The sequence below is a fragment of the Nicotiana tomentosiformis genome, chromosome 2 (assembly GCF_000390325.3).
Source record: "Nicotiana tomentosiformis chromosome 2, ASM39032v3, whole genome shotgun sequence".
Lineage (NCBI taxonomy): Eukaryota > Viridiplantae > Streptophyta > Magnoliopsida > Solanales > Solanaceae > Nicotiana > Nicotiana tomentosiformis.
In genome coordinates this window covers 90767241-90785500 of record NC_090813.1, presented here as the reverse complement: position 1 = coordinate 90785500, position 18260 = coordinate 90767241, and positions in this window count along the sequence as shown.

Sequence of the window (18260 nt, the reverse complement as noted above, 5' to 3'; positions counted from 1 at the left end):
GTGCCCAGGAGCCTGAGCAGTAGGGGTCTGTGCTCCCCCTCCCGCCTGAGATGTGGCTGGGTCCGCTGGAAATAAACCAGCCTGAGTTATTGTGTCCATGAACCGTATCATACGGCCCATGATATGAACCGCATCATACGGCCCATGACCTCCTGAAAGCCCGGTGCTGTCATGAAATCTATCGTGGCTGGCTCTGCGGCAGGCACCTCGCCCTGCTCCTCAATAATGGGATCCTCCACCGGATCCGCTGGTGGTGCTACTGGGGCAGCTCTGGGTCGCCCTCGTCCCCTACCTCGGGCCGGTGCCCTCCCCTGGCCTCTGCCTCAGCCTCTAGCAATGGGAGGAGCAGCTCCTCCTGGGTCTGGAACGTCCATCGTACGCGTCCTCACCATCTGTGAGAGAAAAGAAGGAAGAAACTTAGTATAATATCAATTGCACGATAGGAGATGAATAAAGAGTAGTTTCCTAACACCCTATAGCCTCTTGAAGATAAGTACGGACGTCTCCGCACCGATCCGCAAGACTCTACTAGGCCTGCCCATGACTTGTGAGACCTACGTGAACCTAGTGCTCTGATACCATGTTGTCACGACCCAACTCCATGTTAGACCGTGATGGCGTCCAACACCGTTGCTGGATAAGCCAATAGTGAACAACTTAGTGATTTCCCATTTATCTTTACTTATTTTAAAACATTTGGTAAATAAAGGATTTTTAAGGCAAACAAACAAAAACATCTAAAAGCAGTTATAACTATTGAATTGCAACCTAAAAATCAAAGTCTACTAATACATGCCAAGATCTGGTGTCACAAGTGTGTGGGCAACTAGTAGAATATACAAAAGAAGACTATTCTACTGTCTGAAATAGAATAGACAGATAAAAATAAAAGAGAAACTCCGGCATGCTGCTGAACGGCTCGGAAGGGGCAGCTCACCGTGAAATCTCAGTCTAAGATCAAGTATGCACGCCGGGCAGGTAACTAGATGCACCAGCCTCAAATCCTGTACAATTAAGTACAGAAGCGTAGTATGAGTACATAAACAATTTGTACCCAGTAAGTATCTCGCCTAATCCAAAGAAGTAGTGACGAGGGGTCGACTTCACGCTTACTAGGCCAATGATAATGTAATAAAAGTATTATGCTAAGCATGGATATCATGAATGACACTGTCAGTTCAACAACAGGAAGAGATAAGTCATACTTTCATAATTATAACTTAAATTTTCGTAACACCATTTAGCAACTTTGTCACGCCCCAAAACCGAGGAGCGCGACTGGCACTCAACCGAGTGAACCCGACCGAGCAAGCCTGTTAGATTTTATTCTACCCAAACTCATCCACGAATGGAGATAATGCATATTTTCCTTAATTAGATAAAAGGTGTTCACGTCTACAATACCAATTCATTTCCAGTAGTTTTATCATTTTTAAAGTCTCAATTAGACAAGTAATACAACCACAACATAATATATATATTTTGACTTTTCCAGCACCAATACACAACCCACACTATGTCTACGGATCCTCTATAAATAAAGAAAAGTACAATGATAATGCTGGCAACAAGGCCCGGCTATACCTCAAACAGAATACATAAAGTACAAAAGATTCATAACCCCGGAATGAAGTGGGGGCTCACCAAGTCAGCTGGGAAGAAGGTGCACTACTATCACTGATCAATATCTCCTGATGTGGAACCACCTACATCCATTTAAAGATGCAGCGCCCCCGGCAAAAGGGATGTTAGTACGGTTGAATAGCACTAGCATGTATAACTAAACACCCTCTCAATAGAATAACATATAATACAACAAGATTATCATAATATCAATAAAAGCCTTAATCAACATCAAACCTCTATTTAGGATCAAGACAATGTTCAAATTAATTTCTATATCTCACATTGGGAGATTTTTAGTATCTATATACCATTGTTCACAATACCAATGTTCACAATACCAATGCCATCGTACTTTTAGCACGGAGTCCGATCACGACCCGATCGGTTAGGCTATCTCATTAGAGAATCAACTACAATTACTATCAATACAAATACCACTGTAAATTTAGTACGGAGTCCGATCACGACCCGATCGGCTAGGCTATCTCATTAGAGAATCAACCACAATTACTGTCAATATCAATACCACCGTAAATTTAGTACGGAGTCCGATCACAACCCGATCGGCTAGGCCATCTCATTAGAGACATCAACCACAATTACTATCATTACCAATTTCCAGCACAATCACCACCACGTGTGCGGCATGGTGTCCGATCACGACCCGATCTACTAGGCTGTCTTATTTGAAATATCAACCTTTTTATATCAATCATCGCATTTCCTAATACTTTCACATCTTTTAATTTCATTGGCACTAGTGGCCATAATTATAAGATCATTCTTGGCACGTTGGCCATATTCAGTATTTCATGCTCACCTTATCAATTTCAAACATAATTATCATTATCAACAACAAATATAATTCAAATCAAGGTGTGTAGTACACATATGAGCAATTTAGAGTCTAAGGCACATAGAGATATTTCACAAAATTTGGCATAATAGCCTTCATTTAAACTTGACTTAAAGTCGAAACATTATTAATGCACAACCCATATTTTAACACATCCTAAATTGGTAACATAACATGAATAAAGCATTTGGGATGCTTGTTGAATATATTTCTTTCAACCCAATCTTACTCGGAATAGCCAGTTTCATAATGAATCACTCGGGACTTACATAATTTACATGAATATCATGGGATTCAATTCTAAGAGAAGAGTATAGCCATCATACCTCAATTAAGCTTCCTTAAACTCTAAAACGTTCCGAAATTCTTAGCAACTTCAATCTCTAGGATGAAGACCTAGTCAGCTTGCCTTCTTAATCTTCCAAAACTTGAGCAAAAATTGAAGAACAATTATTAAAGAACACCTTCTCACTCTAGGGTACTCTCTCTCACTCTAAAATGTCAGATTATATCTCAAAAATGGCCCAAAATGTGTATTTAACGAAGTAGGGTCGGGTTTTAAAAACTCAAAAATGAAGCTCCGGAACAGGTTCCGCGGTCGCATAATTGGTGTCCAAAATGACAAAAAATCTGCTTGAGTCTGCGGTTACTATGCGGTCCGCATAATTGTTCTGCGATCGCATAGTGCACCGCATAACAGTTATGTGGTCGCATAGTCGACCGCATAATTGCTTCCAACTGACCCCATTAACTGCCTCACTCTGCGGCCATTATGCGATCCGTAGAGTGATTCTGCGGTCGCATAATGGATCGCAGAAATGCACTTTTCTGCCAAAAAATTTCCTTTACTTTCCGGTGCATTGTTCAACCCAAAAAGTTCGAGCCGCAGCGAGCAAGCTCACCATGAAGAATTTTAATAATACTCAACACGTAAAACCAGTTCGGCACCACGAAACATTACTTTCTTTTGCAAAATTTTACGGGGCTTTACACTTAAGTACTTCGAAAATTTTCGGGGTGTTACATTCTCCCCCGCTTAGGATCACTAGTCCTCGAATGAGGATAAAAATCCATCATTAGCATCTTATGTAACTTAGTTTGTTTTATACCACAAACTAGCAGCCCCAAATTTGACTAACTCCCTAAATTTCCAAAAATTTTGCTAGAGTTTCCTTTGTAATTTAGCCTATCCATCTGTCAGAGAGCCCAAGAAACACATTCTAACAACATATACATAATCCAACGACGTAACATAATACAAAATAACACCAACTGTGGCCTCATAGGCAATATATTTCCAGAACGGAACACCCTCAACATCAAATGTACAAATCATATATAATTCATAGAAAGTAAGTCTTATAATTTTCCTAGATCACAACTTTATAAATACATGGTCATTCAAACAAATAAGGATACTTTTTCTTCATTTCTTCCTCGGCCTCCCAAGTAGCCTCTTCAACCTGTTGGTTTCGCCACAACACTTTCACGGAGGTAATTTCTTTATTTCTCAATTTCCGGACTTGGCCATCAATAATAGAAACTAGAATCTCTTCGTAAGTCAATTTCTCATTTACCTCAATAGTCTCAACCGGAACAATGAGTGTCGGATCTCCAACTACTTTCTTTAACATAAACATATGAAACACCGGGTGTCCTAATGACATCTCAGGTGGTAGTTCAAGCTTGTATGCCACCTCACCGATCCTTTGAATGATTTTGTACGGTCCGACATACCTCGAACTCAATTTTCCTTTTTACCCAATCATATTTTTTTGAACTCCAAATCCCTATGACGAACATCCGAATAGGATTTCTGACGACTCTGAGCAGTCTTTAGCCGCTCCTTAATGATTTTAACTTTTTTCATAACCTGATGCACGAGGTCTGGCCCTATCAACTCTTCTTCCCCAATTTCGAACCACCCAAGGGGAGGTTTACATCTCCTACTATATAAAGCCTCGAACGGTGCCATTTGAATGCTAGCATGATAGCTATTGTTGTATGCAAATTCTATGAGTGATAAATGATCATCCCATCTACCTTTGAAGTCTAGAACACAAGCACACAACATATACTCAACACGTAAAACCAATTCGGCACCACGAAACATTACTTTCTTTTGCAAAATTTTACGGGGCCTTACACTTAAGTACTTCGAAATTTTTTGGGGTGTTACAGACTTACATTTCAAGGCATTTAAGCAGAATAAATCATGGAGAATTTCCAAATAATTAGCATGCGCAATTATGCTGAGGTCGTACGGCCCGATCCAACAAAATATTTAAACCGTGCACCGTCGAGGGTCGAACGGCGTAAACCATAAATGCATCTATTTCCCCCGCTCGCGAATCATACATGCGACGCGGTCAAATATTAATTTAAGGAATTTTCCTGCTCGCGAATCATACATGCGACGCGGTTACACAAAAATCTCATAATTTTTTTATAGTACTCTCCCATTCTTTTCAAAATACGACATTCAAATGAAAACTTTTAAAATCCCATTATTTTTCCTCAATTGCAATTCCTTTTTGAAACATTTAATAAGCATACTCCATTCTGCCCTTCTCAAGGCAAACAATATACATAAAACAATAACAATATCAACAAGGCATGGTGTAAGCCTAAGACTACCCGAACATAACAGGAATAGTAGCTATATACGGACTCTCGTCACTTCATGCGTACGTGCCCCCCCACCCCACAAATAACAACATATATTAATTTAGTTCACCTATGGGGTAATTTCCCTCTTACAAGATTAGAAATGAGACTTACCTCGTCTCAAGGCCTACTTCCCAATTCAAGAACGCGCTTAAACCTCCAAATTTGACGCCAAACGACTCGAAGCTAGTCAAACATTACATAAAATAAATCAATCTATGCTCAAAAGTTCATAATTCCACCATTTAAGTGATTTACCCAACCTAAATTGCAAGATTCTTAAAATTCACCCCGGGCCCGCGTGCCTGAATTCCGAAAATGTTTAAAAAAAGTTGTTACCCATAACCTTAGGAACATAAATATATGATTTTTACTAAATTTCATAACAAATTTCGTGGTTAAATCTCATTTTTATCAAAAACCTAGGTTTTTACCTAAACCCATGATTTTAACCAATTTACATGTTATAACCTACCCATAAACCATATATTTAACTTACATTTGATAGGAATTACTTACCTCAACTAGTTGATGGAAATCCCCTCTCTAACCAGCTCTTAAATCGCCCCCAAGAAGAGTAAGAAGTGGGCAAAAGTGCTCAAACCCCGATTTAAAACATCACTGCCCTTCAGCGACTTCCGCACCTGCGGTTAAATTGGCGCATCTGCGATTCCGCTTCTACGGGTAACTCACGTAGATGCGGACCAAAGCCAGTCTGCCTCATCTCACTTCTGCACCCAGGGGATCGCACCTGCAGCCATGCATCTGCGACAAACGACGTGCATCTGCGACACTTCACGCTCATGCGAACCTGCCTTCGCACCTGCGCTTTCGCAAGTGCGGTCCTTCTTCTGCTTCTGTGATGGCTGGGCAGCCTATGCTGGGATGCATCTGAGATCATGGGGCTCGCTCCTGCGGGCTCGCACCTGCGGCTGACCAAGCGCAGGTACGATTATGACAGCAGCTGGAGCTTCAGCTTTGGCTTCCAAATTCCAACTTAGTCTGGGCCTCGTCCGATTGACACTCGAGACCCCTGTGGCCCCGTGAATGTACCAACAAGTTTGAAATCAGAAAACGGACTCGCTCAAACTCTTGGAACGCCCCAAACAATATTAAAACTAAGAATCACACCCTAAAACCAATTGACTCAAACTTAAGAACTTCAAGTTCTTCAATTTACTTTCAATGCGCCGAAACATACTTATACTATTCGGAATGACACCAAATTTTGCGTGCAAGTCTTAAATGATACTACGGAACTATTTCCGGTCTCAGAATTCCGTTTGGACCTTGATATTCCCAACACCCACTCCAAATCAAATTTTAAAGAACTTCTAAAACCTTCAAGAATCAACTTTCACTATTGGGCGCCAAAACGCTCCCGGGTCATCCAAAACCCGATCCGAACATATGCCCAAGTCCGAAATCATCATACAAACCTATTGGAACCGTCAAATCCTGCTTCTAAGGTCATTTACTCAAAATGTTGGCCGAAGTAAAACTTGGCCTTTCAAGCCAACCTTAAGGAACCAAGTGTTCCGATTCCACCCCAGACTCTTTCAAATCCCGAACCAACCATTCCCGCATGTCATAAATCAGTAAAAGAATGTATGGGAAGTCTTATTTAGGGGAATGAGGTTCTAGAAAGTAAAACGACTGGTCAGGTTATTACACTTTCTCCCTAAGTAGGAAGTAAAAGGAGAGCATGACAGGCTAGATCCACAAAATAGGTCTCGTACTGAGTAACAGTCATACTGCCCTACTGGAGACGCTCAAATTGCCTGCGGTAATCCTCTCTCAATGTGATAGGGAGGAACTTCTCTAGAAATAGCCGCGAGAACTGCTCCCAAGTCAGTACAGGTGACCCACCTGGTCTGGTCAACATAAAATCTCTCCACCACCTCTTGGCGGAACCCATCATTTGAAATACATCAAAATCGACCCCATTGGTCTCAACTATACCCATGTTTCGCAACACCTCATGGCAGCGGTCAAGATAATCCTGTGGGTCCTCAGAAGGTGTACCACTGAAGTGAACTGGAAAGAGCTTAGTAAACTTGTCCAACCTCAATAAAGCCTCAGAAGATATGGCGGGCCTATCACCGGCATGTGCCGCAACAACTGGCTGAACTACCCCAGCTGGAGGGGCTGCTGGAGCCTGATACTGGGGAGCCATCTGCTCCGGAGCGGGAGTAGTGAGAGTCTGTGCTCCTCCCTCAGCCTGCGAGATGGCTGGTGCCACTGGAAATGTACCATTATGAGCCACGCCCTCCATAAGACTCACCAAACGGACTAGACGGTCCTGAAGCACTGGAGTAGCTATGAATCCTTCCGGGACCTGAACTGGCCCAACAGGTACAGTCTGAACTGGAACCCCTCCTGAAGATCCACCTGAGGCTCAATTACGGGTGCTGCAACTCGAGCTCTAGCTTGAGCTGTGCCTCGGCCTCTGGCACGACCTCGGCCTCTACCCCTGGTCATAGTTACCACCGGGGGCTCTGGTCCATGTCCGTCGGTAAATGTATTAGGTGTTCTCACCATCTGCGAGAGAATAAAAATAGAATGGTTCAATCATTGGTGATAGAATAGAATCGCACGACAGAATTAGAAAGAAGTGATATTGTTCCTAAACTTTATAGCCTATAAAAGATAGATACAAACGTCTCCCTACAAATCCTTCACACTCTACTAAGCTTGCTCGTGACTCGTGAGACATAAGTAACCTAGTGCTCTAATACCAACTTGTCATGACTAAAAATTTAAATTAAATTTGTTTAATTTAATATAAACAAATTAAATTAAACGGAAGTATTACTGACATAAAGTGGGGGAGAACATAACCACCAAATCATCAAAATACATCCCCGAATATGGTGTCACAAGTGCACGAGCTACTAGAATAATACAAATAAAGGTCTGAATAAAATTCAAGCTGTTTGAAAGATAATACACAACTAAGATAAGATAGAAGGGGACTTCAGAACTGGGGACATTGTGCAGTTATAGCTCAAGTCTCCTCTGGGTAGCTGAATCCGAGCAAATCTATGGTACGCCGCTGGGATCAACTCCAAAATCTGCACAAGAAGTGCAGAGTGTAATATGAGTACAACTGACCCCATGTACTCCGTAAGTGTCGAGCCTAACCTCGACGAAGTAGTGACGATGCTATGACAAGACACATACGTAAACAACCTGTACAAGTATATACAAATACGAAGCAACAATAACACAAAAAATAACAATTTATAAATTTGGGAGGGAACATGCGAAGGGAGATGATATAATAATTTCAGCAGGAGAAGTGTCACGTAGCAGCCAGTTAATTCATCCATAGTAAAATGAGCAGGTGATAATATGAAAACGGTACGGCACCACCATTTGTACTTTTACTCTCATTCTTCCCATAAATTGATAAATAAATAATATTAATAATTGGCACGACATCACCCTTCGTGCTTTAACTCTCTTATGGCATGACATCACCTTTCGTGCTTTAACTATCTTTGACAATGGCACGGCATCACCCTTCATGCTTTTACATTCTTTCTCACCATGGAAAGGGTAATATAAATGGCACGGCATCACCATTCGTTCTTTTACACTCTTCCTTACCATGAAAATAATTATATAAATTCGGAAGAGTGTTTAAATGCGGGGATATATACCTATCAATCAATTCAATACCAGAATACCGACATCACCTTCCAAAATATTCTACAATAATTAAACTAGCAATAATCTCATGAAAAATGATCAAATAAATAATAATAACTTAAGCAGGAATATTTTAATTAAATAGGCAATTATTCACAATAACCAACTTTCACCCGCATGCTTTGACTCAACTACAATGCATAAGTACTCGTCACCTCATATATACGTTGTACCCGCACATTAAATCACGTAGCAAATAGACAAATAAGTCCTACTCCCTTAAGTCAAGGTTGACTACGACACTTATCTCGATTTGCAACCAACTCAAGATTCCAATATACCTTTGCCTCGCGAATTAGTCTCCGAAAGCTTCAAATCTAGTCACAAACAATTCAATATACTTAACACGATTCGTAGGAATTAATTCCACATGGAATTTCTAATTTTCTGAATTAAATTCCGAAATTCATCTAAAAATTTAACAGTGGGACCCACATCTCGAATATCGGAAAACTTTACGAAATACGAACACCCGTTCCGATTTCAAATGGACCTTCAAATCCTAAGTTTTCGTTTTTGGAAAGTTTTACAAAAATTCCAATTTCTTCCATCTAAATCCGAAATAAACGATGAATATAAACATGGATTTATGAAATATAATCACTTTCGGGTATAGAACACTTATCCAAGTCGAAGTCGTGAAAAACCCCTTTGGAATCGCCCAAATTCGAGACTCAAAACTCAAAAATGAGTAAAAATATCTAACTCCCGATTTTAAAGCATTTTGTCCAGCATTTTCGCATTTGCGGACCTATTTTCGTATCTGCGAGCTCGCATTTGCGAACAAAAATTTCGCATTTGCGAAGTCAGGCTGCCAGGCAAAATTCCGCATCTGCAGACATCAATGTTGCACCTGCGACGTCTCAGAAGCGACCAAACGACCGCAGAAGCGGTCTCATCTGCAGAAGCGCTCCAGCCTTCGCAGAAGTGGATGTGCACCTGCGTTCACCATTTCGCAGGTTCGATTACACCAGGTTCTACCAAGAACCGGCTGCTTTCAATATGCTCTAAACGATCTGAATTTCGTCCGAAACTCACCCCAGCCACTCGGGACTTCGTTCAAATATTCTAACAAGTCCCGTGACATAATACGAACTTACTCGGGGTCTCAAATCACGTCAAATAACGTCAAAATTATAATTCACACCTCGATTCGAACTTATGAGTTTCAAAATTTTCAATTTACAAAACTCGTGCCGAAACATATTAAACGAATCCAGAATGACTTCAAATTTGGCGCACAAGTCATAAATGACATAACAGAACTATTCCAACTTTCCGAATCAAAATCCGAGCCCGATATCAATAAAAGTCAATTTGTGGTCAAACTTTGAAAGTCTATAAGCTTTCAACTTCCAATTTTCAACGAATGGTGATAACTCAAGCTAGGGACCTCCAAATTAAATTTCGGACATACGCGCAAGTCCCAAATCACGATACGGACCTACCGGAACTGTCAAAACATGGATCCAGGTCTGTTTGCTCAAAATGTTGACCGAAGTCAACTCAAATGAGTTTTAAAGCACTATTTCACATTTTAATCAATTTTCACATAAAAGCTTCCCGAAGAATTATACAGAATGTGCACGTTAGTCGAGGAAAGCTGAATGGTGCTATTTGAGGTCTCAGAACACATAAATAAATATTAAATTTAAATATGACCTTTCGGGTCATCACATTCTCCACCTCCAAAACAAACGTTCGTCCTCGAACGGAATTAGAATAAGTACATGGGCTAGTGAAAAGGTGTGGATATCTACCCCGCATGTCCGACTCGGACTCCCAGGTATATGCTTCAACTGGCTAACCTCTCCATTGTACTCGAACTGATGGATCACTCTTAGACCTCAATTGTCGGACCTGCAGAGCTAGAATAGCTACCGGCTCCTCCTCATAAGTCAAATCCTTGTCCAATTGGACTGAGCTGAAATCTAACACATGGGACGGATCACCATGATATTTTCGGAGCATAGATACATGGAACACCGGGTGAACTGCTAATAAACTAGGTGGTAGTGCAAGTTTGTAGGCTACTTCACCCACCCTTTCAAGAATTTCAAAGGGTCCAATATACCTAGGGCTAAACTTTTCCTTCTTTCCGAACCCCATTACACCCTTCATAGGTGAAACCCGAAGCAATACTCTTTCTCCAACCATGAATGCAACATCACGAACTTTACGGCCGGCATAACTCTTTTTCCTAGACTGAGCTGTGCGAAGTCGATCCTGAATAACCTTGACCTTGACCTTATCTAAGGCATCCTGTACCAAAATCGATACCCAACAACCGAGCCTCTCCCAGTTCAAACCAGCCAACAGGCGAACGACATCACCTCCCATATAATGCTTCATATGGAGCCACCGGTAGCTGTTATTATATGCAAACTCTGCAAGTGGCAAAAACTGATCCCAATAGCCTCCAAAGTCTATAACACATGCGCGAAGCATATCTTCCAATATTTGAATAGTGCGCTCTGACTGTCCGTCTGTCTGGGGATGAAATGTTGTACTCAACTCAACACGCATGCCTAACTCATGTTGTACAGCCCTCCAGAAGTGCGAGGTGAACTGCGTACCTCGATCAGAAATGATAGACACGAGCATACTGTGAAGGCAGACAATCTCGCGGATGTAAATCTCCGCGAACCGCTCTAAAGAATAGGTAACTTTTACTGGAATGAAATGTGCTGACTTGGTCAACCTGTCCATAATGACCCATACTACATCAAACTTTCTCTAAGTCCAAGGGAGCCCAATAACAAAATCCATAGTGATACGCTCCCACTTCCACTCAGGAATTTCTAACTTCTGAAGCAAACCACCAGGTCTCTAATGCTCGTACTTGACTTGCTAACAATTTAAACACCGAGCTACATATGCAACTATATCCTTCTTCATTCTCTTTCACCAATAATGTTGCCGCAAATCTTGATACATTTTGGCGGTACTTGGATGAATAGAATACCGGGAACTGTGGGCCTCCTCAAGAATTAATTCACGAAGCCCATCCACATTAGGAACACATATACGACCCTACATATGCATAACTCCATCTTCCCCCAAAGCAACCTGCTTGGCACCACCGTGCTGCACCGTGTCCTTAAGGACAAGCAAATGAGGATCATCATAATGTCGCTCTCTGATATGTTCATACAAGGAAGACCGAGCGACTGTGCAAGCTAGAATCTGACTGGACTGTGAAACATCTAACCTCATGAACTGATTGGCCAAAGTCTGAATATCTGCAGCTAACGGACTTTCACTAACCAGAATATACGCAAGGCTACCCATACTCACAACCTTTCTACTCAAGGCATCGGCCACCACATTTGCCTTTCTGGGGTGATACAAAATGGTGATATCATAGTCTTTCAACAACTCTAACCATCTTCTCTGCCTCAAATAGAGACCTTTTTGTTTGAACAGATACTGTAGACTATGATGATCAGTGAATACCTCACACGAGACACCTTAAAGGTAGTGCCTCCAAATCTTCAGCGCATGAACAATGGCTACCAATTCTAAGTCATGAACATGGTAATTCTTTTCATGAACCTTCAACTACCGTAACGCATATGCAATCACTCTGCCATCTTGCATTAATACTGCACCAAGCCCAATGTGAGATGCATCACAATACACCGTATAAGATCCTAAACCTGTGGGTAATACCAACACTGATGCCGTAGTCAAAGCAGTCTTGAGCTTCTGAAAGCTCAACTCACACTCGTCTCACCATCTGAATGGGGCACCCTACTGGGTCAATTTGGTCAATGGAGATGCTATAAATGAAAACCCCTCCACAAACTAACGATAATAACCTGCCAAACCCAGGAAACTCCGGATCTCTGTAGCTGAAGTAGGTCTAGGCCAATTCTGAACTGCCTCAATCTTCTTAGGATCCACTTTTATGCCTTCTGCTGATACAACATGCCCCAAGAAGGCAACTGAGTCTAACTAAAATTCACATTTTGAAAATTTGGCATATAACTGATTATTTTTAAAAGTCTGAAGCACACTCTGAAGATGCTGCTCATGCTTCTCTCGACTGTTGGAGTAAATCAAGATATCATCAATGAATACAATCACAAAAGAATCCAAATAGGGCTTGAATTCCCGGTTCATCAAATCAATAAATGCTGCTGGGGTATTTGTCAGCCCAAATGACATCACTAGGAATTCATAATGCCCATACCGAGTCTGAAAAGCTGTCTTAAGGACATCGGATGCCCTAATATTCAACTGATGGTAACTAGACCTCAAATCAATCTTTGAAAACACCTTGGCACCCTGAAGCTGATCGAATAAGTCATCAATTCTTGGCATTGAACCATCTTTCTTTTTTAAAAATAATACCGGTGCACCCCAGGGCGAGACGCTAAGTCTAATGAATCCTTGATCAAGCAAGTCTAGTAACTGCTCCTTTAATTCCTTTAGCTCCGGCGGGGCTATACGGTATGGTGGAATAGAAATGGGATGGGTGCCCGGAGCCAAATCAATACATATGTCAATATCTCTGTCGGGTGGCATCCCCGGCAAATCTGCAGGAAATATATCTGGAAACTCACGGACAACTGGGACTAAATCTATAAAAGGAACATCCGCACTAGAATCGTGAATATCAGCCAAATAAGCTAGACAGCCCTTCTCGACCATACGCCGAGCCTTAACATAAGAGATAACCCTGCTGGCAGAATGGTCAGGAATCCCTTTCCACTCTAATTGAGGCAACACCGGCATGGCTATGGTCACTATTTTGGCATGACAATCCAATATAGCATGATAAGGTGACATCCAATCCAGACCCAAGATGACATCAAAATCCACCATATCAAGAAGTAGAAGGTCCACGCTAGCCTCAAGACTCCCAATAGTAACCACACATGAACGATATACATGATCTCCCATAACAGAATCTCCCACCGGCGTGGACACACACATGGAAGCACTCAGAGAATCATGAGGCACAACCAGTTATGAAGCAAAATAGGAGGACACATAGAAATAAATAGATCCTGGATCAAATAGAACTGAAGCATCTCTATGTCAAACTGGAACAATACTTGTGATCACGACATCGGACGACTCGACCTCAAGCCTAGATGGAAAAGCATAAAATCGGGCTGCGCCCCACCACTCTGAATTGCATCCCTATGACGACCTCTAATTGGCTGACCTCCACCTCTGATGACTTCGGATGGGAGGTGCACTAAAAGGAGCTGGTGGTGCACTATAAGCTAGCTGGTCGGAATGAGACACATGAGGACCATGACCACCTGAAGCACTGTGGGATGCCTGGAGCGCTGAATGAAATGGCATTGGAGGATGGCCTCTACCAATATTACCCCTGCCTCCAGACGAGGCACCATTGAACCCACCGAACTAACGAGGCCTCTTATCAGACCCCTGACCTCTCTCCTGTGCAAGAACCATCTCGATCCTCTTAGCAACATTAGCAGCCATCTGAAAGGGAATCTCACTTTCGATCTCCTTGGCCATCTGAAACCTGATAGGGTGAGTGAGTCCGTCAATAAACCTCCTCACTCTCTCTCCCTAAGTAGGAAGTAAAAGGAGAGCATGACGGTCTAGATCCACAAAATGGGTCTCGTACTGAGTAACAATCATACTGCCCTGCTGGAGACGCTCAAATTGCCCGCGGTAATCCTCTCTCAATGTGATAGGGAGGAACTTCTCTAGAAATAGCCACGAGAACTGCTCCCAAGTCAGTGCAGGTGACCCAGCTGGTCTGGTCAACATAAAATCTCTCCACCACCTCTTGGTAGAACCCGTCATATAAAATATTGCAAAATCGACCCCATTGGTCTCAACTATACCCATGTTCCGCAACACCTTATGGCAACGGTCAAGATAATCATGTGGGTCCTCACAAGGTGTACCACTGAAGCAAACTAGAAAGAGCTTAGTAAACTTGTCCAACCTCAATAAGCCTCAGAAGACATGGCAGGCCTAACACCAGCCTGTGCCACAACAACTGGCTGAACTACCCCAACTGGCGGGGTTGCTAGAGCCTGATACTGGGGAGCCATCTTCTCCCGAGCGGGAGTAGTGGGAGTCTGTGCTCCTCCCCTAACCTACGAGACGGCTGGTGCCACTGGAAATGTACCATTCTGGGCCACGCCCTCCATAAGACTCACCAAACGGACTAGAGCGTCCTGAAGCACTAGAGTAGCTATAAATCCTTCTGGGACCTGAACTAGCCCAACAGGTACAGTTTGAACAGGAACCTCCTCCTGAAGTTCCACCCGTGGCTCCACTATGGGTGCTGCTGCTCGAGCTCTAGCTTGAGCTCTTCCTCTGCCTCGGCCTCGGCCTCTACCCCAGGTCATAGTTGCCACCGGGGCTCTGGTCCATGTCCGTCGGTAAATGTATTACGTGTTCTTACCATATGCGAAAGAATAAAAATAGAATGGTTCAATCATTCGTGATAGAATAGAATCGCACGACAGAATAAGAAAGAAGTGATATTGTTCCTAAACTTCATAGCCTCTGAAAGATAAGTACAGACGTCTCCGTACCAATCCTTCACACTCTACTAAGCTTGCTCGTGACTCGTGAGACCCAAGTAACCTAGTGCTCTGATACCAACTTGTCACGACCCGAAATTCCCACCTTCGGGACCGTGATGGCGCCTAACATTTCACTTGATAGGCAAGCCAATGTTAGCATAATCTTAACCATTATTTAAATAAATTAAATTAAACGGAAGTATTACTGACATAAAGTGAGGGAGAACATAACCACCGAATCATCAAAATACATCACCGAATCTGGTGTCACAAGTGCACGATCTACTAGAATAATACAAATAAAGGCCTGAATAAAATTCAAGTTATTTGAAAGATAATACTCACCTAAGATAAGATAGAAGGGGACTTCAGAACTGTGGACGCTGTGCAGTTATACCTCAAGTCTCCTCTAGGTAGCTGAATCCGAGCAAGTCTATGGTACGCCGCTGGGACCAACTCCAAAATCTGTACAAGAAGTGCAGAGTATAGTACGAGTACAACCGACCCCATGTACTCTGTAAGTGTCGAGCCTAACCTCGACGAAATAGTGACGAAGCTATGACAAGACACGTACGTAAACAACCTGTACAAGTATATACAAATACGAAGCAACAATAACACAATAAATAACAATTTATAAATTTGGGAGGGAACATGCGAAGGGGAATATAATAATTTCAGCAGGAGAAGTGTCACGTAGCAACCAGTTAATTCATCAACAATAAAATGAGCAACTGATAATATGAAAACGGCACGACACCACCCTTCGTGCTTTTACTCTCATTCTTCCCATAAATTAATAAATAAATAATAATAATTGACACGGTATCACCCTTCGTGCTTTAACTCTCTTCTGACACGGCATCACCCTTCATGCTTTAACTCTCTTTGAAAATGGCACGACATCACCCTTCGTGATTTTACACTCTTTCTCACCATGACAAGGGTAATATAAATAATATAAATGGCACGACATCACCCTTCGTCTTTTTACACCCTTCCTTACCATGAAAATAATGATATAAATTCGGAAGAGTATTTAAATACGGGGATATATACTTATCAATCAATTCAATACCAGAATACCGATATCACCTTTCAAAATATTCAACAATAATTAAACTAGCAATAGTCTCATGAAAAATGATCAAGTAAACAATAATAACTTAAGAAGAAATATCTTAATTAAATAGACAATTATTCACAATAACCAAATTCTACCCACATGCTTTGACTTAACCACAACACATAAGTACTCGTCACCTCACATATATGTTGTACCCGCACATTAAATCACGTAGCAAATAGACAAATAAGTCCTACTCCCTTAAGTCAAGGTTAACCACGACACTTACCTCGATTTGCAACCAACTCAAGATTCAAATACACCTTTGTCTTGTGAATTAGTGTCCGAAAGCTTCAAATCTAGTCACAAACAATTCAATATCCTTAACACGATTCGTAGGAATTAATTCCACACGAAATTTCTAATTTTCTGAATTAAATTTCGAAATTCATCTAAAACATCAACAGTACGATCCACATCTCGAATCTCGGAAAAACTTACGAAATCCGAACACCCGTTCCGAGACGAGTCCAACTATATAAAAATTATCAAATTCCGATGTCAAATGCACCTTCGAATCCTAAGTTTTTAATTTTGGAAAGTTTTATAAAAAGTTTCAATTTCTTCCATCTAAATCCGAAATAAATGATGAATATAAATATGGATTGTGAAATATAAGCACTTTCGGGTATAAAATACTTACCCAAGTTGAAGTCATGAAAACCCCCTTTGGAATCGCCCAAATCCGAGACTCAAAACTCAAAAATGAGTAAAAGTTGTTAACTCCTAATTTTTAAGTATTCTGTCCAGCATTTTCTCATCTGCATATTTTTGCATCTGCGAGCTCGCATTTGCGAAGTGAGGCTGCCAGGCAAAATTCCGCATCTGCGGACATCAATGTCGCACTTGCGACGTCGCAGAAGCGACCAAACGACCGCAGAAGCGCTTCAGCCTTCGGAGAAGTGGCTGCGCACCTGCAGTAATCATTTCGCAGGTTCGATTACACCAGGTTTTGCCAAAAACCAGCTGCTTTCAACATGCTCTAAACGATCCAAATTTCATCCGAAACTCACTCGAGCTTCTTGGGACCTCGTTCAAATATTCCAACAAGTCCCGTAAATAATACAGACTTACTCGGGGTCTCAAATAACGTCGAAATTACAATTCACACCTCGATTCGAACTTATGAGTTTCAAACTTTTCAATTTACAAAACTCATGCTGAAATGTATTAAACGAGTCCGGAATGACTTCAAATTTGGCGCACAAGTCATAAATGACATAACATAACTATTCCAACTTTCGGAATCAAAATCCGAGCGCGATATCAATAAAAGTCAATTTATGGTCAAACTTTGAAAGTCTATAAGCTTTCAAACTTCCACTTTTCAACAAATAGTGATAACTCAAGTTAGGGACTTCCAAATTAAATTTCGAGCATACGCCCAAGTCCCAAATTATGATACGGACCTACAGGAACTGTCAAAACATGAATCCGGATCCGTTTGCTCAAAACATTGACCGAAATCAACTTAAATGAGTTTTGAAGCACTATTTCATATTTTAATCAATTTTTCACATAAAAACTTCCCGAAAAATTATACGGACGACACACGTAAGTCGAGAAAAGATGAATGGTGCTATTTGAGGTCTCAGAATACAGAAATGAATATTAAATTTAAAGATGATCTTTCGGGTCATCAAATATATTTTCTTGTGTTTAAGATGAAATTAACCTATTAATTACCACATTGATATTTCATAATACTCAGCTGCAAATTCTTGTAAAATCGGTAGATACATTC